General features: G+C 35.9%; 1 long non-coding RNA gene across 1 annotated transcript in view; it reads right to left on the reverse strand.

The window, feature by feature from the left end:
* The window catches only part of LOC125755552 (uncharacterized), a 38,246-nt gene extending 15,085 nt beyond the window's left edge, over window positions 1-23,161 (reverse strand). The window contains exons 1-2 of the long non-coding RNA XR_007412289.1: window positions 23,042-23,161; window positions 22,660-22,785 (exon numbers count right to left, since the gene is read on the reverse strand). This is a non-coding gene — a long non-coding RNA (uncharacterized LOC125755552). The remainder of the gene's footprint in view (window positions 1-22,659; window positions 22,786-23,041) is intronic.
* Between the last annotated feature and the right edge of the window lie 983 nt (window positions 23,162-24,144).

Here is a 24,144-nt window from a genome sequence, read left to right on the forward strand (position 1 = left end):
AGAAGCAGATCCCCCTGCTGAGCTGAACAGGGAGCATGAACTGGGGATGGGGCTCATTCTCACAACCCTGAGATCATGACCTGAGCCAAAGGCGGACACTTAACCCACTGAGCTACCAAGGCGACCCTTGAGTATTGTTTTAATCTTCATTCTACTTTGTAACTTTGCCAAAAGTTCTGATAAAATTAAATAATTTGCTAATAGCTGAGAACAATCAAGATACTATTTCAAATATTAGAGAGAAAAATGTTTTATTTCTCAATTAATTCACACAACAGAAACACAAATATGCCTTTACTTAAAGCAGTACTTAAAATATGTTCAAACATATTGAATAAGAAAGAAAGCAAAGAAGAAATAAAGGTAGAGAAGGGGAGAAAAATTATACTAAAATATCCAAGTGAGGAAAACTCTAAAAAGTAATGAGCATAGGCACTTAGGTGGTGCAGTAGGTTGAGCAAGACGTCTTGGTTTTGGCACAGGTCTGATTTCAGGGTCATCAGATGGAGCCCCACGTCAGGGCTGCTTTAGATTCTCTCTCCTCTCCCTCTGCCCCTCCTGCTCATGCTTTCTCTCAAATAAAGAAATAAATATTTTTTAAAAAGATTTTGATTATTTATTTAACAGAGAAAGCACAAGCAGGGGGTAGTGTGAGAGGGAGAAGCAGGCTCCCCACTGAGCAGGGAGCCTGATGTGAGGCTTGATCCCAGGACCCTGGGATCATGACCTGAGCCAGAGGCAGCTGCTTAACCAAATGAGCCACCCAGGTTCTCTAATAAATAAATCTTAAAAAAAAAAAAAAAAAGTGAACAAATTAGTCTCAGTTTTGTAACACCCAGGATAAATGGAAACAATATTTACTGTCATGATAGCAGGCACACCAACAAATTAACTGGAAAAAAAAAAGTTTTTTTTTTTTTTTTGATACTACACAGTAAAAGAAAATAAGTGTGTGAAATTTGAAGAAAACAAACTCTTCTTGGCTATCTACATAGCTTTCTTGTACTAAATATTGTGCATCTTTAATTTTAATATAAAAGTAGTTTTACCTTTAAGAATTGCCTTTTAAAATGATAGAATCTATTTATCTTAGAAATATCTATATTTGATCTTTAAAATCTTATGTGACTTTTTTTTATTTTTTTGGCATTTTTAATTTTTAATATGACAACGGTTTTACCTTTAAGAATCACTCTGGAAAATAGTATGACATTATTATCTTTGAAATCAGTATAATTTAAATTCAAAACCTCACATCACCATCAGATGACTAGACAAAATACCCATTATGGGTTATTCATTCATCATAAAAATGCAAATGTTTAAAAGTATGACAAGTTAGGAAATATGTGAAAGACAAAGGATTAGTTGGGATTTTTTTTTTTTTTTTTGGACAAACCATGAAGAAAGAAACAGTTCCTCACCTTTAAGGATGACAAATGAAGCATAAGTTATTCTTTGTAACATGGGACTGTCGTAAATTATAGGAAGCTAAAATATTAACCTATAATGCATTGGTATATTATATGATTTGTATAATTTTATTTTTACCAGGAAAGACCATATTATTTTTCAAAGTGGGTGTACCAGTTTATTTTTTTGGCTCCGGCCATGATCCTGGAGTCCTGGGATCCAGCCCACTGTTGGGCTTCCTGCTCAGTGAGGAGTCTGCTTCTCCTCCCTCTGTCTCCTGCTTGTGCTCCATCTCTCTCACTCACTCTCACTCTCACTCTATTTTAAATAAATAAATAAAAATCTTTTAAAAAATTACTCAAAATATTCTCCTTGAAAAAACAACTCACATTTTTCTGCTTAAAATTTTAGAATTCATAAAATGCTATCAACTGCATACTTCATTTAGTTAGATTTGGCCAAATGTAGGAGACTAAGATAATTTGGGTTTTTTCTATTATATATATGCAATATATATAAGTAAAGAAAAAGTTATTGAAAGGTTTCTTCAAAATAGAGACTTTACCAAAACTAAATGTAGGAATTTAGATTATATGTTGCCATCAAAAGTAATCATCACATTGCTCTTAGAGTCTAAAGTTAGACCCTACTAAACTCATTGAAAATGCAAATGATTTGTTTATTATAAAGCTGCTTCTTAATAGTTTTGTTTTTCTAACCCTCTGAATTGCCAAATTCCACATTGCATTCTTCCACACATTCACTATTCAGAAATGTATAAAGTAAAACATTTAATAATCCAAAAATCCCTATGGCAAATAAGGCTGAGCAAAGTTATTTTGAGTCAAAAACATAATCCTAAGAAAAAACAGTTCTCTTGAGTCATAACAATATTTAATCACAATGGAAAATGAATATTTAGAAAACCCAATTCTCAAAACTATTCTTAAGTTTGTCTAAGATGTATTTTTTTGAAAAATTAAGTATGTGAATGTTAATGAACTGAGAAAACTAAAGTTTGAAATCTTGGTCTAATATATCCCAGCAAACTCTTCAAAGCTATAACCCTCTTTTTAAATACATACTTTTGTGATTTTTATCTGTTTTTATTCTACAAATGATCACAACACTTGTTCTATAAAACGTAAATGAATATTCAGAGTTTAGGTAATTATTTGTATGAGAATTCAAAATTCATAGAATAGAGGCAACTGTCTGTAGGCCAAAAACTTTTTTTGAGGGACCAGCTGATGAATTTAACTCTTTGCACTGAAACGCCTTATAGTTGTTCATTACTATGTGTTTACATAGTATCTAGGCAGGCATACTAAATAGATATACTGACGCTCATAACTTACTTTAGTTTAGAGAGTAACTTCACATTCAGTGATTTTCCTAGAATTGAGTACTTTAGCCATTGTTAAATGTATCATTTTTCAAAAGCCTGAAGCTGCTACTCTACCATATAAATTAATGACCTGAAAAATAAAACTTAAAAATAGATTGTAACAGACTGAAAAGAAACAAAGTTTTCTGAAATTATTTCTACCAATCCTATATTTTGAAATGATAGAAACAATTTTTCATCTAGTTAAAAAAATAATAAGTTAACAACTGGCTGAAAATTTCTGAATCTGTTTGATTTTTTCAAGAAAATGAGAGAGAACATCGTATCACTTATTTCATATTTATTATTTCTTCATTTATAATATAATCATTTAAAAATACAAATATCTTTCCAGGCACTTCTCTAGTTGTATCGAAAAAATTTGGGATCCCTGGGTGGCGCAGCGGTTTGGCGCCTGCCTTTGGCCCAGGGCGCGATCCTGGAGACCTGGGATCGAATCCCACATCAGGCTCCCGGTGCATGGAGCCTGCTTCTCCCTCTGCCTGTGTCTCTGCCTCTCTCTCTCTCTCTCTGTGACTATCATAAAAAACAAAAAAAATTGACATCTTATAATTTCAGTTGTATAGAGTACAAAATATTTGCTAGTTTTTCTTTGTTCCAGATGCTATTTAGAAGTATAACGTTGGGACGCCTGGGTGGCTCAGTGGTTGAGCTTCTTCCTATGGCTCAGGGTGTACCCCCGGGTAGGATCTGGTATCAAGTCCCACTCTGGGCTCCCTGGGGGTAGCCTGCTTCCTCCTCTGCCTATGCTTCTGCCTCTTTGTGTGTCTTTCATGAATAAATAAATAAATCTTAAAAAATAGAAGTATAATGTTTAAAAAAGCATATTGTAATTACTAAGTACTTGACAATTTTTCAGGTTTATATCGGTTATTAATTCTGCTTTGATCAGAAATCATACATTGAATGATTTAATACTTCTTAATTCTGCCTTCTTTTAGGACCAAGCATACGGTCCATTTTGGTGATTTTACCATGTGAACTTGAAAAAAAAGTGTGTGGTGTGTTTAAAATGTCCATTATTTAAAGTGGACTGATAATGTTAGTCTTCTGTATCCTTATTGATTTTATGCCCATTTGTTCTATCAATTATAAACCCTCTATCAGAGGGTTGAAGTTTCCAGATGTAATTGTAGATTTGCCTATTTCTCTTTTTAATTTTGTCACTTTCTACTTCATGTATTTTGAAGCTTTGTGATTATGTGCCTGCTTAAACAGGACTGATGAATTTACCTTTTTATCATTATGCAATGTTCTTCCTTACCCCTGGTAGTGTTCTTTATTCTGAAATCTAAGTTGATATAGTTATTGCAGTTTTCTGATGGTTGTTATTTATTGAATATCTCCTTTTCAATTTTATCCTGTGTGTAAATTTATATTTCATGTGAATTTTTTCCAGACATCATAAATTAAGGTCTTGGATTTTGGTTTTGATTTTAATCCAGTGTGACCATATCTCTTTTAATTGGAATTTGAATCATTTATATTTAATGTAATTATTGATATAATTGGGTTTAAACATCCTATCTTGCTATTTGTTTTTTACACTTCCTATTAGTTTTTGATTCTTACATCTTTACATGTGTGGAAGATCTTTTTAAAGTATTTTATCTCCACTATTGGCTTAGTAGATATAGGCTACTTTTTATTATTTTCTTGTAATTGCTCTAGGGCTTACAACATGTATATATATCACATTTTACCTTTAAATTATATTACACTTCTTTACTTATAATGTTAGATCCTTATAATAGTATACTCTTAGTTATATGACTTGTTAGATCCCCTTTTTGCTGCTTCAGTGATAATGAAAAACCATGTTAAGAAAGAGACTCTATCAGCCTGGGTTAACAGAGTCTACCAAAAGCAGATCACCTGTACTGACCTGTGATGAATGCACAGCATGATACTGTGTTAAGCTACTGAGATTTGAGAGCTGTTTGTTACTGCACAACACAGCGTGTCTTTAATCTTACAGAGATACCTTTTTTTAACACCTGAATACCCCAACACCACTCGGACTTATTCTGTTAGGATTCAAACAACTCTCTATACTGTCTTTTGGTTATGATTTTAAATAGCTCCAGGCTTAATCTCTCATATATGGTTAACATTAGATCTAAGGGAAGTTTTCATGCATCTCTGATCTTGATGTAAACAGATATGTATTTTTAATCCCAGTGCAAACCTCTTACCTGCTATCGTAGAATGTTCAGCCAGCTTCTCATCTTTAGGTACTTTGAGTTTTGTTTTGTTTTGTTTTTAGGTACTTTTGTGTTTTAAATGCTGTCCACCATGTCTCCAAACTATCAAGTCTCTGTGTGATTTTCTCAGAGCCTCTCACTAAAGTCTTCGACTTCAACCTCATTTGTAGTACCTCGTTCTGCTCACAATGATCAAATTGTTATTACCTCCTTAGCAAGTTAGGCATAGTGATCTAGTAACTCATTTTGGAATTCACTTCACATATTTCTTTTTTCTTTTAGTATTTTGAGGCCTTGGGCTTATACCTTTTTTTTTCAACAATAATTATATGTAAAAGAGAAAATAAAAATAAAAACTACTGTCATTTTCAATGAAGAAGGAAAACATTTCACAGGATCAGAAAAGAAAGAAACCTGAAGGTTAAGACTTAAGAAAAAAGGTCTAATTTCTGCATTTGCAAAAATGTGTTCAGTGCTTATATTCCAGCAAGCCACGATGCAGGCTGTGCACACCTCAAGCAGTGAGAGTGGCATCACCAAGATCCTTCTCCCAGAACTACAGTCAGCATCTCAGCATCAGGCCACAATTTTGTCTGCGAGCATCTGCACTTTATCTCAATTTACTTTGTCTCCATTACCAGAATGTGTCCTAAGGTACCAGAAAAGCCTAACAAAGGTTATATTTGGGGTTAGGAATGCTTAAAAATGTCTTCCATATAAATTAGTAATAATTGTTCTTTATGCCATTTTGGATTAAAATAGTTTCATAGGACCACTCTACTTTTGGATAGTAGGGTAAACCCATACTTTGTTGGCATATAATAGATTGTAGTAATTCTCTATGATCCTCTGTATTTCTGTGGAATCAGTTATAATGTCTCTTCTTTCATTTATAATTTTTATTCATTTATTCATTTTTTTCTTGGTCAGTCTAACTAAAGGTTTGTCTTTTTGTTTATCTTTTCAAAGAACTCTTAGTTTTGTGAGTCTCTTGTATGTTTTTCTTTTCTCAATTTCAGTTTCTGTCTTAATCTTAATTCTGTCTTTCTGCTAACTTTCGGCTCAGTTTATTCTTCCTTTTCTAGTTTCTTGGAGTGTAATGTTAGGTTTGAGCTTTTTTAAAATAATATATGTAAAAATAATATATTTTTAATAATATATGCATATTTAGCTCTAAACTTTCCTCTTAGAACTGCTTTTGGTACATCCCATAAATTTTGGTGTGTTTCTATTATCTGTTTCAAAAAATATTTTGGGGCACTTGTGTGGCAGAGTTGGATAAGCATCAGACTCCTGGTTTCAACTCAGGTCATGATCACAGGGTTGTGGGATCAAAACTAGCATTGGGCTCTCTGTGCTCAGCAGGGAGTCTGCTTAGGATTCTCTCTTCCCTCTCTCTCCTTCACCCTCTGTACTCTTTGTCTCTAAAACAAATAAATCTTTAATATATAGATATAGATAGATATAGATATAGATATAGATATAGATAGATATAGATAGATATAGATATAATTTGATTTCCCTTCTGATTTCTTCTTTGATCCAGTGATTTTGGGGGAGTATGTCAACATCCTCATGTTTGAGAATTTTCCAGCCTTCTTCTTGTTGATTTCTAGTTTTATAACACTGTGGTCAGAAACAATACTTGAGGGGCACCTGAGTGGCTCAGTTGGTTAAGAATCTGCCTGTGGCTCAGGTCAGGATCCTGGAGTCGTAGGATCAAGCTGCACATCAGGCTCCCCACTCAGCAAAGAGTCTGCTTCTCTCTCTCCCTCTGCCCCTCCCCTTGCTCAAGCTCTCCTTCTCTCTCTCAAATAAATAAAATCTTTTAAAAAAGAAACAATATTTGACATGCTTTCTATCTCCTTGAATGTGCTGAGACTTATTTGTTGGCCTAACATAGGACCTATCCTAGAATATGCTCCATGTACACTTGAGAAGAATGCATATTCCACTGCTGTTGGATGGACTATCTTGTATATTGTGTAAGGTCCATTTGGGCTATCTGTTGTTCAAATGCAATTTCTTTATTGATTCTCTGTCCAGATGACATATTCATTGTTTAGAGTGCAGTATCAGTGTCCAAATATTACTGTATTGCTGTTTATTTCACCTTCTAGTTCTGTTAGTATTAGTTTTATATATTCAGAAGCTTCACAGTTGGATACATATATACATATAGTCATTATATCATTATTATTCACCCCTTTATCATTAAATAATGACTTTTTTGTGACAATTTTTTAGCTTAAGTCTATTTTGTCTAATAGAAGTATAGCTACTGCTGCCTTCTTTTTGCTACTATTGGCTTTTCTATTCAAATATAATTAAAACAGTGTTAGATTACTTTCAGGGTACAATATAATGATTCAACAATTATATACATTACTCAGTGTTCATCATGATAAGTGTATTCTTAATCCCCTTTAGCTTTTTCACCCATCCCTATACCCACCTCCCCTCTGGCAACTACCAGTTCTCTATATTTAAGACACTCTCTCTTTTCTGTCTTTTATTTTCTTTGTTTGTTTTGATTCTTAAATTCCACATATGAGTGAAATCATATGATATTTTTCTTTCCCTGACTGACTTGATTCATTTAGCATTATACCCTCTAGATCTATCCATGTTGTTGGTGTTGAATAGGTTCATTATATATTTTGGATATTAACCCCTTATCAAATATATCATTTGCAAATGTCTTTTCTCATTTAATAGACTGTATTTTAGTTTTGTTGATGGTTTCCTTTGCTGTACAGAAGCTTTTTATTTTGATGTTCCCAATAGTTTATTTTTGCTTTTGTTTCCCATGCCAGGAGATATATCTAGAAAAATGTTGCTATGGCTGATGTCAAAGGTGTTATTGACTGTGTCTTCTTCTAGAAATTTTACGGTTTCAGTTCTCACATTTAGGTCTTTAATCCATTGTGTATAGTGTAAAAAAGTGATCCACGTAGCTTTACATGTAGCTGTTAAGTTTTTCAAAGGCCATTTGTTGAAGACACTATCTTTTCCCATTTTATATTCTTGCCTCTTCTGTAATAGATTTACCATATAATTGTGTACTGACTTCTGGATCCTCTATTTAATTGATCTATGTGTCTATTTTTGTGCTAGTACCATACTTTTTTGATTACTACAGCTTTGTAGTAATCTTGAAGTTTGGAATTGTAATCCCTTCAACTTTATTCTTCTTTCTCAAGATTGCTTTAGCTACTCACATCTTTTGTGGTTCCACACAAATTTTAGGATGACTTGTTCTACTTCTGTGAAAAATGCTTTGGTATTTTGTTATGGATTGCATTCAATCTGTAGACTTCTTTAGGTGATAATGACATTTTAACAATATTCATTCTCCCAACTATGAGCATGGAATATCTTTCCATTTGTTTGTTTTATCTTCAATTTCTTTTATCAGTATGTTATAGTTTTCAGGGTACAAATCTTTCACATCTTTGGTTAAGTTTATTCCTATGTATTTTATTGTTTTTGGTGCAATTATAAATGGGATCGTTTTCTTAATTTCTCTTTCTGCTAGTTATAAAAATGCAAAAGAATTCTGTATATTAATTCAGTATCCTGAAGCCTTACTAAATTCATTTACAGTTCTAGTAGTTTTTTGGTGGAGTATATAGGGCTTTCTATATATAGTATCATGTCCTTTTCAAATAGTGAAAGTTTTACTTCTTCCTTTTTTAAAGTCTTTTTTAAATTTAAATTCAATTAATTAACATATAGTATATTATTAGTTTCAGAGGTAGAGTTCAGTGATTCATCAGTCTTATTTAACACCCACTGCTTATTACATCATGTACCCTTAATGTCCATCATCTAGTTACCCCATCCCCCCTCAGCAACCCTCAGTTTGTTTCTTATGATTAAGAGTCTCTTATGGTTTGTCTCCTTCTTTGATTTTATCTTTTATATTTTTTCCCTCCTTTCCTCTATGATCCTCTGCGTTGTTTCTTAAATTCAACATATAAGTGAGATCAAAGTTTTGCTTCTTTCTTACCGATTTGGATGCTTTTTTTAAAAAAAAGATTTATTTATTTGGGAGAGAGAGAGAGCATGTGTGCAAAGGGGGAAGGGAGAGAGATGGAGAGAGAGAATCTCAAGCAGACTCTGGGCTGAGCCTGGAGTCTTGCCCAGGGCTTGATCCTATGACCCTGAGATAATGACTTGAGCCAAAACCAAGAGTCAGATGCTTAACCGCCTGAGCCACCCAGACACCCACACACACATTTTTTTGGGAGGAAGCAGTGGTCCTGAGATACAGGGCTATCTCATTGTACTGCCCCCTCTGAGGTTTTGTTGGTGGGTAGGACTGGCAGTTAGGTAAGATGTGTGCCCCCAGCCCACTGCTGGGGGTGCAGTTGAATTGTTGTGTTTGGTTATCTTCCCCTCTCCCCAGGGCAAGAGTCACTTTGGAGTGGTGCTGCTCATTGTTAGGGCTGCTTGCAGAATGAGATATGTCAGGCAGTACTTTGAAGGGAGTGCAGCTGAGGCTGGTGTGTTCATAGGAGAACAGCAGGGCAGACTGCACAGTTTTAGCCAAGTAGGCACTAGTCCCTACCAGGATTGCTTACAGGGTGGGACCCGGCTAGAGCTGCTTTGAACAGAAGCCTGCTGAGTGGGGACAGTTGGATGAGGCAGATCTGGAGAACGTGGGGGCAGAGCACACAGTGTTAGCGAGCTATGTGGAGTGTGTTTGTGTTGATTTCTGGAGGCTGTCGTGGTATCTAGGCTGGGTTGAAGGAGAAAAATGGTGCCTGCAAGGTCTTTTGCTTTTGGAGAAGTCTCCTTACAATCCCTGCCTCTCTACTGCATGTTCTGAGAATAGTAAATAAACCTTCTTCCCATATACCCAAGGTGCTTGCTTCTCAAACTGCTGCTTCTATGCTGTATTTTAGTGGGGTTATTTGTTGTGCTGTTTTGTTTGTTTATTAATCTTAGATAGTTAACATACAGTGCAGTATTGGTTTCTGGAATAGAATTCAGTGATCTGTCACTTGGCAGAGGGAGAAGCAGGCTCCTCAGAGGAAGATGTGGGACTCGATCCCAGGACCTCAGAATTATGACCTAAGCCAATGGCAGACGCCCACCCAAGTGCCTCAAGTCTGCTGATTTCTAAAGTACCCAGAGTTAAGACCCACTGACTGTAAAAACCCCACTGGTTTTTAAATCCAAATGTTATGGATTGTCTTTTCAGCGTGGGTCCTCTGTGTATGGTAGGAATAGGGTCTGTTCTCTCCAATCTCCATGTATCCCTCCAGTTTGTGGTTAGCCTCACAGGAAGTTTGTCTTCCTACCAGGTCTCTGCCCCTCCTGCCATTTCTAATATGACCTCCTCTCTACAATTAACTGTAGAGAGTCCGTTATGCCAGGATTTGAGTCATTTTCTGGGTTAGTTCTACTGGTGTGGCTGTTATGTAGCTGCATTCATAAGATGAGGTGAGCTCTTTTGTATCTCAGGTCAATCCTTAATTAAGACATGCAAAGCTATAAAATAGATACTTAAATATCAACTGTCATAGTAGTAATTATAATTTCTGTGATTCAGTGTATTTTCCAAAGTGTTCCCATCCTGGAATGTACATACAATGAAAGGAATTTCAGGAGTGGATGAACTATCCCCAAATAAAAGAATTATATCTAAAAAGTAAAATTTTTCATTATATCATTTATTCAACTGCAATGAGCTAGAAATTGAAGAAAGTACTAGTGATGAAATCATAAATAAGAGGTTGCTTATGCCCTTAAGAGCCTAGATCTGAATCCACTGGTATTTGCAACTATGTATCACTAGGTTAGGTTACTTACATATTTTGAGCCTTAATTTTCTGAAGTTCTATTATGGCAACTATGGCTTTCTTACTGTATAAGCTTTAACATATTGCAAAAATGCTTCATACTAAATAGATGATTAATATATGTGTAGAATGATGAATAAACATATAAAACAATGTAACTCTTTTTTGAGATGTCATAAACATTAAATAAAATGCATAAAAGAATTTATATGGGTAAGTATACTAAAGTGATTGAATTTTATAATGACTATTAAAGAAATATTAACAAAATCAAAAAGGGGTACCGAGGATGGAATGGAATGGTGAACTCTCTGCTAAAGGCAGTGAAGGCTACAGAAAAGATTTCACAGACAAGGTTGATAAAACTCAGTGTTAAAAGTATTTTTTATAAGGATGGAGCTAAAGAGTCTTTCTAGATGGTTAACCAGTGTTATTAACAAAAAAAGGAAACAAAGGAAAAGAAAACAAAAGAGAAAAGAAAAAGACAGCCCAGTAGATAAAGGAAGACCTTTTGTGTGATAATATTATGGAGTTTATCATGTATCTATATGAACTAATTTTAATTTCTGAATAATCCATCGGTCAGTAGAGTACAGAATGTATTAGGGAAAGACAATCCTCCAAGAAGAGAGACTAATTTTGAGACTATTCTAATAGCTCAAGCACAATATGATAGATGCTTTAATTATCAGTAGCTCTAGGGGTAGAAAGGATAGGCTAGATTTGATAGAGGACAGGGAAGTTGAATCTCTAAAACTCGATGATTGAATGGGGGTAAAGACTGAAAGGGAGGTTGTCGGTTATAAATATAAGAAATAGAAACTTATTGATAGTTTTTGACTAACGAGTGAAAGAACCAGATTTGTATTTTTAAAAAATCATTCTAAAAAGTTGGGATAGAGGGGAGACTGGAGGTAAGGAAATGGTTTAAGAGATAAATGTAAGGTTTCAGATAAAAGTTGTTGGTAATCCAAAGTAATATAAATGGATTAAAACAAAGTATTATAAATCCTTTGCTAAGATTCATCAATTCTCCTAAACTGTTTAGAACTTCAGGTAATTCACATGGAAATGAATGGCAGAGTCAGACATAGCCCAGGAACATATCTCTAATAACTTCAAATATTTGGAGAAGAATCTGAAACTTTAAGGTGTGTGTGTACTTTATATGCTTCTCCACTAGAAACTAATTACATCGGAGGGAAGATACATCAAATAAAAAGCAGAATTTCTTATTTTGGACTATTCAATTATTGAATAGAGAAATTCAAAATAACAGAGATTATGTCTTAATATCTAGGAAAAATGTGCTTGACAAGAACACTTTATTTATTTAGTGAATGTGTATTGATATATTATTTTACATTAAGGTCTATGAGTGGCATATATTGATACATACACACATATATAGCACATATATATTCCAAACATATAAGTCATACAATATGGCTATATATACTTATATAATTTTAACTTTATAACACAAATTATATCAGATAACATAATTAAATGTTTTGTCATAATTATGTAAGAGGATTTCAGTAGAAGCATAAGGGAAGGGACACAAAAGTCTGTGTGTGGTGCTAAGTTCAATAGAGTAGGTAATATCTGAGCTGAGGCCTAGTTGATAAATAGGAAACTGAACTATAAGTTAGTGATAGATACATCTTAGAAAAAATATCAAAGGCAAGAGTAAAATATTACTAATCCAAACTACCAAAATGAGGGCTATAAGAGGATGGAAGGAGAAACAAGCAGAGTTTAATGGCAAGCCAGGAATTTTGGATTTCATCCCATGAGAATGTGGACTCTGAGCTTTGTCTGAGTAGAGGGTTATCATCACATTTCCAGTTTAGAAAGAGGCTCCACAGCAATATTAGGAAATTGGAACATCAGGATTTTTTTTTAATTTTTATTTATTTATGATAGTCACACAAAGAGAGGGAGAGAGAGGCAGAGACACAGGCAGAGGGAGAAGCAGGCTCCACGCAGGGAGCCCGACGTGGGATTCGATCCTGAGTCTCCAGGATCGTGCCCTGGGCCAAAGGCAGGCGCCAAACCACTGCGCCACCCAGGGATCCCCATCAGGATTTTTTTTAAAGATTTTATTTATTTGTTTGTAAGAGACACACAGAGAGAGGCAGAGACATGGGCAGAACAAGAAGCTGGCTCCCATGGGGAGCCCAATATAGGACTCCATCCCAGGACTCCAGGACCATGCCCAGAGCTGAAGGCAGATGTGCAACCACTGAGCCACCTATGTGTCTGTGGAGCATCAGGATTAAAGCTGAATAGAAAGAACATGATCTCTGCCCTCATACCCCTGGAAAAGGAGCAGATCTGGAGCAAAAATTAGTTCATTTCGGGTTAGGCTCAATGTCAATATGGAACATCCAAGTGTAGACCATCCTTAGCTCAGGAAAAGGAGCCCCAGTCAGGGGTCTGCTATTTAGAGGGCTTCACGTATCACAGACACACACACACACACACACACACACACACACACACACAACCAAATGTGTTAAAGCATTAACACCTAGACAGACACCTCTGTCTCTCAGGATCTGGTGCTCAGCCCTACTAGCACAAGCTGTAGCCCTAAATTTTTGCTCTCATTACTAACTTGGCTTATGCTCCATCAAAATGGTTTTCCATATCTTTTGGTTTATATCGATCATACAAAAGATAATTGTGTCCAAATATCACAAAAGTTGATGGATTAGAGCTTAAACAGCTCCAAATAAAAGCCGGATGAGCATGAAGTGTTTTCATCAGTTCTCACTTTTTTCTTTCTGCCATGGAAACGGCATTTCCCAAAAGGGCTTCTCCTTCAGAATGGGTCCTAGAATAATAAGATACAGAGAGAAGAGCCAAAGCAGCAAACCACCAGGGGTTGACATGTAACATGAGCATGAAATAAGTGCTTGTTGTGTTAATCTGCTGAGACTGGGGGGGTTATTTACCACTGCAGTGAAGCTGACTAATAAAATTATAAAGGAATAAAGGCAAAGGTAAAATGACAGAGAAAGGAATAAAGACAATAAGAAGACCTTTTAAAGAATCTTTGTTGTGAAAAGAAACTGTCAACTCTAAGGAGATTTTGGATAGAAGAATTGTTTTAAGATAGTAGAGAACTGAACGCGTTAAAACACTGATCTGCTTTAAGGCACTGTTAAGAAGGGGATATTGACATACAGGAGAAGTAATTAGCCTCAGAAAGTAAGGCCTCTGTGAAAGTGAGGTGACATGGAGCTCAGAGAAGAAATGCAAGGGTTCAGTGGGACAGAACATGCTTTCCTCCATAATGAATGGCCAGTAGGAGACTCTGAGTGCAGATGCAGGTAAGTTAGTAAGTGAGGGAAAAGGACAATTTATTGTGTACTTTTATTCTTACACCATTACCACACTCACCACACATCTGACACCAGATATACAGGTTTTCCACACCAAGTAATTCTGACACTAACTGCCTCGAAAAAGCAATTCCTTCCAAGATTCATGAAGGGTTGGTGTTTGACCAGGCTAGTGCAATAGAATAACAGTGATATAGATCTCCAAGGATATTGGTGAGAGAAGTATCAAAGTGATGAAAATGATACTTGAAACTGAGGAAGGAAGTGAGGAGTAAAATGCTAATAATAAAAAAAGAAAGAAAGAAAACATAACAAGGAATGGGCATCCTCTATAGCTTTGATGAAGACGACAACTGAAGTAATTTAATAAAGATGGGTTATAAGAAGTTGTGGCTATGGGATATTTAAGTAGACAAAAGAGCTAAAGGATGATTTCCTACTGATACTTTCAATTTTTATGTAAAATAGTTTGTGACATCCATTCAGAAGTTCCCCTTATATGTTACTCCAGGGAGCTTCTTACTCAGCTATTGTATAAAGTCAGCTAAGCTCATGTCAATTTCAAAAACTTACCAAGAAAATTTCCAAACCAACTGGAGTGCTCTTCTTACAAACTATTACTATTGAATCCCACTACTTCCAAACACAAAATAAGTTTCCCTGATGAGGTAGAGATAAGCTTCGTTCAATTCTAACTTTGATGAAAAACTAAATGACAGATCAGAAACAGAATAAAAAGCAATTTAGTATGTTTGCAGTAATTGACTTGATCATTTATATTTTTCTTCACATATTTTCAAGATTTAAGGTAAACACACAAAAAATAAAATAAAATAAAAGTAAACACGATAACATCCTTGAATCTTCTTTCTTCATCACAGGCATGGAATTTCTATAGGAGATAATCACAGGGAACCCAATTTTCCACTCTTCTTGACCTCAAAAATCCAGAAGTCATTGAAACTTAGAACTGTACTAAATTGGGCTCATATTGAGAAAACCATTTTATAGCTCATTTGCCAGGAGAAAAACTTTGAGGTTCAAAGACAACCTTCTATCATCTTCCATTCTTTTGGAATAATGTGCATTTTCCACCTCCATGCACATAATGTTTCCCCAATTTCAGTCCAAAAGTGTTCAATCTATAGTGAAACCCTTTTGCAAGGGCAAGGGGAAGAGGTTAAAAAAAGATCTAAGGAACCATGGAAATTTATTTAAACCCAGTCCTAATATCCATCTTTAATCTTGGAGGTCTCCTTATGATTTTTTTTATGGGTTTTAAAATACAGAAGAACAAAAATAAACAGACTCCATATTTCCAAATCTAGAAAATATCCTCACATATTTAAACCTTAATTTTTATTAACTGGGGTGTAAGGTATAGCTCTAAAAAGAATTTATCTAGGCTCTCTGCTCCTCCCCGCCCGACAGACAGCCGCATCTTCTGGTGCAGAGCCAGGCGCGTCCTAAATGAAGGTCGGAGTGAACGGATTTGGCCGTATTGGGCGCCTGGGCACCAGGGCTGCTTTTAACTCTGGCAAAGTGGATATTGTCGCCATCAATGACCCCTTCATTGATCTCAACTACATGGTGTACATGTTCCAGTATGATTCTACCCACGGCAAATTCCACGGCACAGTCAAGGCTGAGAAGGGAAACTTGTCATCAACGGGAAGTCCATCTCCATCTTCCACGAGCGAGACCCCGCCAACATCAAATGGGGTGATGCTGGTGCTGAGTATGTTGTGGAGTCCACTGGGGTCTTCACCACCACGGAGAAGGCTGGGGCTCACTTGAAAGACGGGGCCAAGAGGGTCATCATCTCTGCTCCTTCTGCTGATGCCCCCATGTTTGTGATGGGCCTGAACCACGAGAAGTGTGACCACTCCCTCAAGATTGTCAGCAATGCCTCCTGCACCACCAACTGCTTGGCTCCTCTAGCCAAAGTCATCCGTGACCACTTCGGCATCGTGGAGGGCCTCATGACCACCGTCCATGCCATCACTGCCACCCAGAAGACCGTGGACGGCCCCTCTGGGAAGCCGTGACATGACGGCCGAGGGGCTGCCCAGAACATCATCCCTGCTTCCACTGGCGCCGCCAAGGCTGTGGGCAAGGTCATCCCTGAGCTGAACGGGAAGCTCACTGGCATGGCCTTCCGTGTCCCCACCCACAATGTATCAGTTGTGGATCTGACCTGCCGCCTGGAGAAAGCTGCCAAATATGACAACATCAAGAAGGTAGTGAAGCAGGCATCGGAGGGACCCCTCAAGGGCATCCTGGGCTACAGAGGACCAGGTGATCTCCTGTGACTTCAACAGTGACACCCACTCTTCTACCTTCGACGACGCTGGGGCTGGCACTGCCCTCAATGACCACTTTGTCAAGCTCATTTCCTGGTATGACAATGAATTCGGACCTCATGGTCCACATGGCCTCCAAGGAGTAAGAGCCTCCTGGACCACCAGCCCCAGCAAGAACAAGAGGAAGAGAGAGGCCCTCAGCTGCTGGGGAGTCCCTGCCCCAACTTAATCCCCCAACACACTGAGAATCTCCTGACCTCCAATTTACATCCTAGACCCCGAGGAAGGGGAGGGGCTTGGGGAGCCCTACCTTGTCATGTACCATCAATAAAGTATACTGTACCCAGCCAAAAAAAAAGAATTTATCTAGGGGTGCCTGGGTGACTCAGTCAGTTAAACATACAACACTGGCTTTCTGCTAAGGTCATGATCTCATGGGTGATGAGATCAAGCCCTATGTTGGGCTCTGTGCTCAGTCGGAAGTCGGCTTGAAGATTCTCTCTCTCCCTTCTCTGGCCTCTCCCTCAATTCTTGTTCTCTCTCTCTCTCTCTCAAATAAATAAATCTTTAAAAAAAAGAAAAAAAGAATTAATCTAAAGAGCTCATTTTAGCTTATAGCTATAATTGTGTCCACCATTAGCTCTTTTGCTAAAACTACTTGGAAACAGGATATGTCTTTCTCATTTTGACCCTTCATATTAAGGCAGAAATAAATAGGAAAAGCAAGAACTGATGTAGAAGTTTTCCTGGTCTATAAAATGACACTCTACAAAAAATAAGGGTATTAATCTTTTATTTAAGTGTTTAAAGATGCTATCAGTCAGAAAGTTTATAAGACCTTCAGATATCTGTAGTCAGAAGATCACTAAAGGATATTAGGCATATAGATGATAGGTTGATAGGTAGGTGGATGGTGGATGGTGGGTGGATAGGTGGATGGACAGATGGACAGACAGATGGATAGACAGGCAAGTAGATAGGTAGGTAGATAGGTAGGTAAGTTTTTAAAATTTTAAAGTCCAACAGTCTTTCCAACAGTCAAATACTTCTCATCTTGTTTTAGATTTATGTACTCCCTGCTTCTTTGTTTTCACTTGGCCCTTTATTGTTTTCTTGGTTCCTTTGCTGCCATCCTCTTTCTACAACTCTTCATCACTAAATAAATATTATCCAAAAAATGTTTTCCATATCAGACTTCAAAACCATGAAATTTATCACCTATCATGTCCTACCAGCCTTGCTAGCTGTATATTTTTCTCTTTTCTCCATTACTGTTTCTCATCATTGCCATATCTCTCCTAGGAGAAACTCAAATTTTTCTTAATTGATTATGCAAATTTATTTGGCCAACCTTTGACTTAGCCTATTTCATCCAGAATAGGAGCTGTACTTGAGGTAGAAAAAGATCCATCAAGTTGCTTTCTTAACCAAAGAACCATTAGAGCACCTGAGTGGCTCAGTCAGTTAAGCATCTGCCTTCATGATCCTGGGGTTCTGGGACTGAGCCATATGTCTGGGTCCCTGCTCAATGGGGAGTCTGCTTCTCCCTCTGCACCTCCTCCTCATGCTCGCTCTCTAGATATATAATAAATAAATAATACCTTAAACAAACCCAAAAGAACCATCTAACGACAATAATTACTTTAACACACATACAGAAGGCATTCATATTTTGTTTTCAGTGGCCATTTATCTGTATTATTACCTAAGTGTTAAAAGTTGGCAGTCTGATAGGGAAGGACAACTGTGTATACATTTTTGGCAGGGAAAGTAAATGATTGCTGCTACAATGTGACAAAACTGCCTAAAGCTAATTTCAGATACTAAATGTATATAATGATTGGTGATCAGAGGTCCACTGTGCTAAAAGCAGAATATTTATAAAAGCCTTCTAGGTCAACAAGTGTCTAAAACATCTGGATCAAAAGCAAAAAGAGTGTATCATATGGCAAGCAACTGACATTTTTTTCAACTGCTTCAGAATGGTTTCTCTGGGTTAACTTCAATAATTTTCTTTCAATCTGGTCCACTTTGTCCTAGCCCTCCCACATAGTTCAAACCAAATCAACACTTCTTAACAGCAGGCACTTGAAAAAGAAAAATAAGCCTATTTAGAGAGCACACAGACAAAAGGGAAAAGTAGAAGTAATGTCAAGTGTTCAGCTTTTCAATAGCTCACGCCTGGTCCCTGAGTGGAAGACTTAACACAGGTCTCCCACTCAGAATCAATGCACTTGCATGTTTTCCTTGGTTCCTCTGGACATACTACAACTTCATGTATTCCTGTTTTGCTGTCTAAGTTAAAGCTCAAGGAAAATGCCTCAGTATCAGCAGAGCACCTCAACAAAGTGGATATAACTGCATGTCCAGCAGAACTCACTAGTCTAGGGCCTGGGTATGGGGCTTCTATAGTACCTTAGCTTTCCGTTTCTCTCCATCAAGGCTTAACCCACTGTTTCTCCTTTCTAAGGTGGGAGCATATTCTCATTTATTTATACTCTCAAAACTCAGTCAGAAGAATAAGGATTTGGATATCACCGGTTTAATTTCTTTTTCCATAATCCTGACTGTCTAATCCTATGTCAAAACACAACTTTTGCTTCTTCTTTTCCCAGGGAAAAAAAAAACATACCAAAAAAGAATCAAATACTAGATATCAAGTTTAAATCATTTTAAAAAGAATGTCTATATCTGCTGTATCAACAGCTGTATGTTTTCCAGCGTTCAGATTTCTTTGTACTCAGAACACCACATTACTTAAAATGCAAATGTTTAATGTCACATAAGGGGAAATCACTAGGCAATGCCTTAATGATCAATATCACTTAGTATTCTTGAAACCTTTGTTATAACAATGATAGTGCTTGTTTTGTTTTTTTTTTTTTTTTCCAGTGGTCTCTATATAGCCAGATTTTCTTTTTACCATTTCAGCATTTGGAGGTTTTTAGGCACTAAAAATAATGCAACTTACTTTCTTTTTTAGTGCTGTTTTCCTTATAATAGTAAGTGTATCTCTGCCCAAATTCAAGAACTCCTAGATGATAGGGGTTGGAAGGGAATAAGAACTAGCAGTACTAAAAAGACAAAGAACTACTAAATCTTGAAAATACATTTTGAATGGACATTGCCCAATTCAATATGTACTGCCACTCCACCTCTGAGCTTGCTTAGCCAAGCACTAATGTCAGCAATAATGCTAAGATATCAGCATTATTCATACACATACTCCCTGAAAAGCCATACCCAGGCTGGAACTAGCCTGTCATAGTCTACATTATACAAGAACATTAATTTAAATTGAGGCGGCATAGCATAGTAGAATTCATATGGTAAAACAAGCTTTTGACCCCGTGGTGAAAATAAGCCTCCAGATTTTCATTGTAAAACAATGATGCAAGAGTACAAATTTCATAGGAGTTTTCTGAGAATCATATGAGCTATTGCAATTAAAGCACTAAATAAAGAAAAAAAGACAAGCTTTAAAATGAATAAATGGTAGCTCTTAATATTGTTTCTTTTTACCTTTTTATTAAGCTGGAACGGGGTGGAGAACAGTATATAATCAATACAGAAAAAGCAAGTGAAATTTATATACTTGTGAGAACATTTAACATTTTCTCATTAATATCATTCCAAGATCAATGACCTATAAGAATCAGTGATATTTTCAGTCTATCCACATTTTCTTTTTTGGTAACTCTTCATATGAAATCCTATATTCCTACAAGAGCAACTGCCCATACATGTTTGGTAAACTCTGTTCTGATATGGGAGTATTCTTCTTGGTATATCATAAGGCCAATAATTCATTGCACTAACCATTCAAGTGAATTTAATGTTAAAAAGAAAAATGACACAGAGGTTGGATACTTCAATGAGCAAAGAGTTATATGGAAATGAGAGGTTCTATGAGTCTCCAGTATTTAAGCCCAGCTCTAAAATTCAAATCAAATGTTTTGTATGATTTTCCAGAAAAAGACAACATATTTGTGATTAATTCTCAATAGGTATATTTTAAAATTAAAAAAAAAACAGAAAAAGTAAAAGCATTTCATAACAACCAATCCCAAAATTACAGATAACATGAACATGGTCAGGGGGAAGACGTGCCTGGGTGGATCAATTAGTTGGATATCTGGGTCATGATTTTGGTTCAGGTCACGATCTCAGCTTTGTGGGATCAAGCCCCATATTGGCTCCCTGTTCAGCATGAAGTCTCCTTGTCCCTCTCCTTCCCCCTCTACTGCTCTGCCTGCATGCATATTCCTGCTCTCATTCTCTCTTAAATAAATAGATGATAGATAGATAGATAGATAGATAGATAGATAGATAGATAGATAGATGATAGATAGATAATAGATAGATAGATGATAGATAGATAGATAGATAGATAGATAGATAGATAGATAGATAAAATCTTTAAAAAAAAACATACTGAAAGAGTAGGATGAACACCAAAATGATGTGACTGCTTAAAAAATAACCCTTCTGGAAATGAGAAAACAAATATTAATAAATTTCAAAAATTAAAAACATAATCACAGAAGAAATAATGTAAATGGCAAAGACATGAAGAAATGCTTAAACTCATTTTTAAAAGAGAAGACCAAATTAAAACAATGTGATATAATTTCCTGCCCGTATTAGCAAAAATTAAAATGCTAGGTAACATGAATCCTTGAAGAGAACACTGGACTATAAAAAGGTTCATGAAGTACAAATGATGGTATTAAATGTGCAGGTATTCTGGAGAGCAATCTGATAGTACTCAGTCAGGTTAAATATGCAAATACTCTGAGAACCAGTAATCCTCTCCTGAGCATATATCCTAGAGACACTGCCCACAGTTTGGCCATTACTGGAGAATAGACATAAAAATATGGTGGATGCAAACCGGAATATTAGAAGGCTATGAGAAGCAACAGACTAGACGTAAATACGATTTAAATAGTTCATAGAAACATTGTCATGTTAAAATTATAAGATTAAATGAGACCTATAACACCACAGCTTATAAATAAAAATACATATGTATAAGATAACATGTATTTTTCAAAAATACACACACATAATAAAGGGTTACCTTTGCAGGATGGTAGTTGGGTAGGTAATATGATAAGAAATGGGGATATAAGAGACTTTATAAATATATAAAAAGAGATATTTTATATCTCTAATGCTACATAACAAATGACCAAAAAGTTATCACTTTAAAACAATGCAAAATCACTGTATCATAGTTTCTACATATTGGAAGTCCACCTGGGTTCTCTGCTTAGGGTCTCACTGAAATCCAGGTGACAACTGGGGCCAAGGTTGAATAGCTGAGCCTTGAGGTAGTCTACCAAACTAATGTGGTTATTGGAAGAATTCATATCCTTACAATTTAAGAAATCATGAACTGAATCATCAAAAGGACTTCTCTCTAATGCTTCATCTTCACTTAAAGGACTCACCTGATTAGATCAGGCCCACATGAAACAATATCCACTTTGAGTAATTCAAAAGTAACTGATAAGTAATCTAATCACAAAGTACTAGTTCTTTACAGTCACTGGTCCTATCCCCATTTAAGGGAATTGGATTGAAGATGCTATGTACGTTCAAATTGGATACTACAAAAATTTTCTAAATTTTCAAATATATGCTTTATCAATTATATAAAGCAGATAAAAATTAGTAAAAGATACAGAATATTTAAACATTATAATTAATGGTTTGATTTAATGAACATACATAAAAATCTGTACCAAAAAATAGAATATGAGAAAGGATTTTTAAAGAAATGCAATGTAAACTGGAAATGAAAGAAAGAAACTGAAATTTGCATATCTATTTTGATATTAGAAAAAATTGACAATATTAGATACCTGCTAATACTGTTTTGGTTAAGTCTAACTGAAATATTAGTACAGAAAGTATAAAAAAAAAGTATATGGTTTTGAAAAGTACTTTGAGACATTGTCATTATTATGTATATATGTCTACATAAATATGGAGGAAATTATTAGAACAAGATTTAATTTACTTAGATATTATTTAAAATAAATCATTTTGATATAAAAGTATAAACTATTTCTATTTTTAAATGATAACAAGAAGGTAAAAAAGAAAGTAATTTCAAAATTTTCAGGGTGGCTGGTGGTCCAAAATTGGACTCTTACTTACTTCTCAGGTCAGGGTCATGAGATAGAGAGCTCTGCACAGGGCCTGAGCTGAGCATGGAGTCTGCTTGAGATTCTCTCTCTCCCTCTCCTTCTGTCCCTCCTCATTGCTTGAACTCTCTCTCCCTCTCTAAAATAAATAAATAAATATTTTTTTAAAAGTTGCCACTTGCAATAACAACCGCAAAATATGAGGCACCAAAGAATAAGTTTTGAAAAGATGTTTATGAAAACCATAAGCATCTTTATTGATATACATTTTAAAAACAAAGTAAATGGAGGGATAAGCCTAGTAAGATATATTATTGGTTTAAATTGACTTTGGGCATGAAGAAAATTCTAACAAAACATCCAAAGAAGGTTTCTTGTATTTCCGTCCTTCTTACCATCCTTTTCTCCTTCCTTCTTTCTTTCCTTCCCATTCCTTTCCTTCTTTGGTAGAACATGATAAGCTCATTCTTAGATACATATGAAAGACTGAAGGATAAAAGAGATGCCATGATACACTGGAAGAGAAAGGATTACATGGTAGGGGGAAGACTGAATATCATATGCTGCCAGATAGTGAGTCGTTTTTATATTACTATGAATACTATATTAGTACTGGCAATAAATGAGATAGACCAATAAAATAGCAGGTGTCCAATAGCAGATAAACACACACACACACACACATCCCTTAAGGCCCTATAAATACTAGATCACAGGCCCAAAGTGGAAGGGGAGCTTATACCACAGATGGTCTTATTCTAATGCTCACTCTAAACTAGGAGTGTATAGATAGTGTAGATATAGTATATCTACACATTGGATCAGAGCAGCTCACTACAAGTTGTTGTGTTACCTCCCAAATCTTATGAGGCCTACCGAATATTGTGTCTCTGTCTTTATGATAGGCAGTGTAAAATGCAACCTTTTTTTCTCCTTTTAGAAGAGATATCTTAACATGTCCCAAATTAATAAGCACTAGAAATTTCACCCAAGTGACAGACTCTTGAACTTTTAACAAGATACATAACCTTCTCCTTAGAATTCATATTTCTTATTCAGGCAAATAGGGTCCTTAGTTCTTTATACTCATCAGGTGTGTAAAGAAAACTACAAATATTCTGATATTTTTCCCATTGAGATGTGATATCTAATTCCCTTCCCCTTGAATCTGGCTGACCTTAGTAACTGACTTGCAATAGAAGTAATGCTATATGACTTCAAAGGCCTACTCAGAAAACTTGGAGCATCTTCCTTGGACCCCGGGACATCCTTTGTCACTTCCTCTTAGGACATCTTCTTTCAGAATTCAGTTGTCATGCAGATAGCTCATAATAATTGTCTACCATGTGAATGAATCATTTTGACTTTCAAATGACTAAATCTCCAACCAAATACAAATGTCACCTGGAAAATCTCAAGTCAAAATCATGCATTCGAGCCACTCCCAAATTTGATTCCCAAAATTGTGAACAAAATAAAAATGGTTGTATTAAGCTGC

The sequence above is a fragment of the Canis lupus genome, chromosome 8, assembly GCF_003254725.2.
Source record: "Canis lupus dingo isolate Sandy chromosome 8, ASM325472v2, whole genome shotgun sequence".
In the NCBI taxonomy this organism is placed as follows: Eukaryota; Metazoa; Chordata; class Mammalia; order Carnivora; family Canidae; genus Canis; species Canis lupus.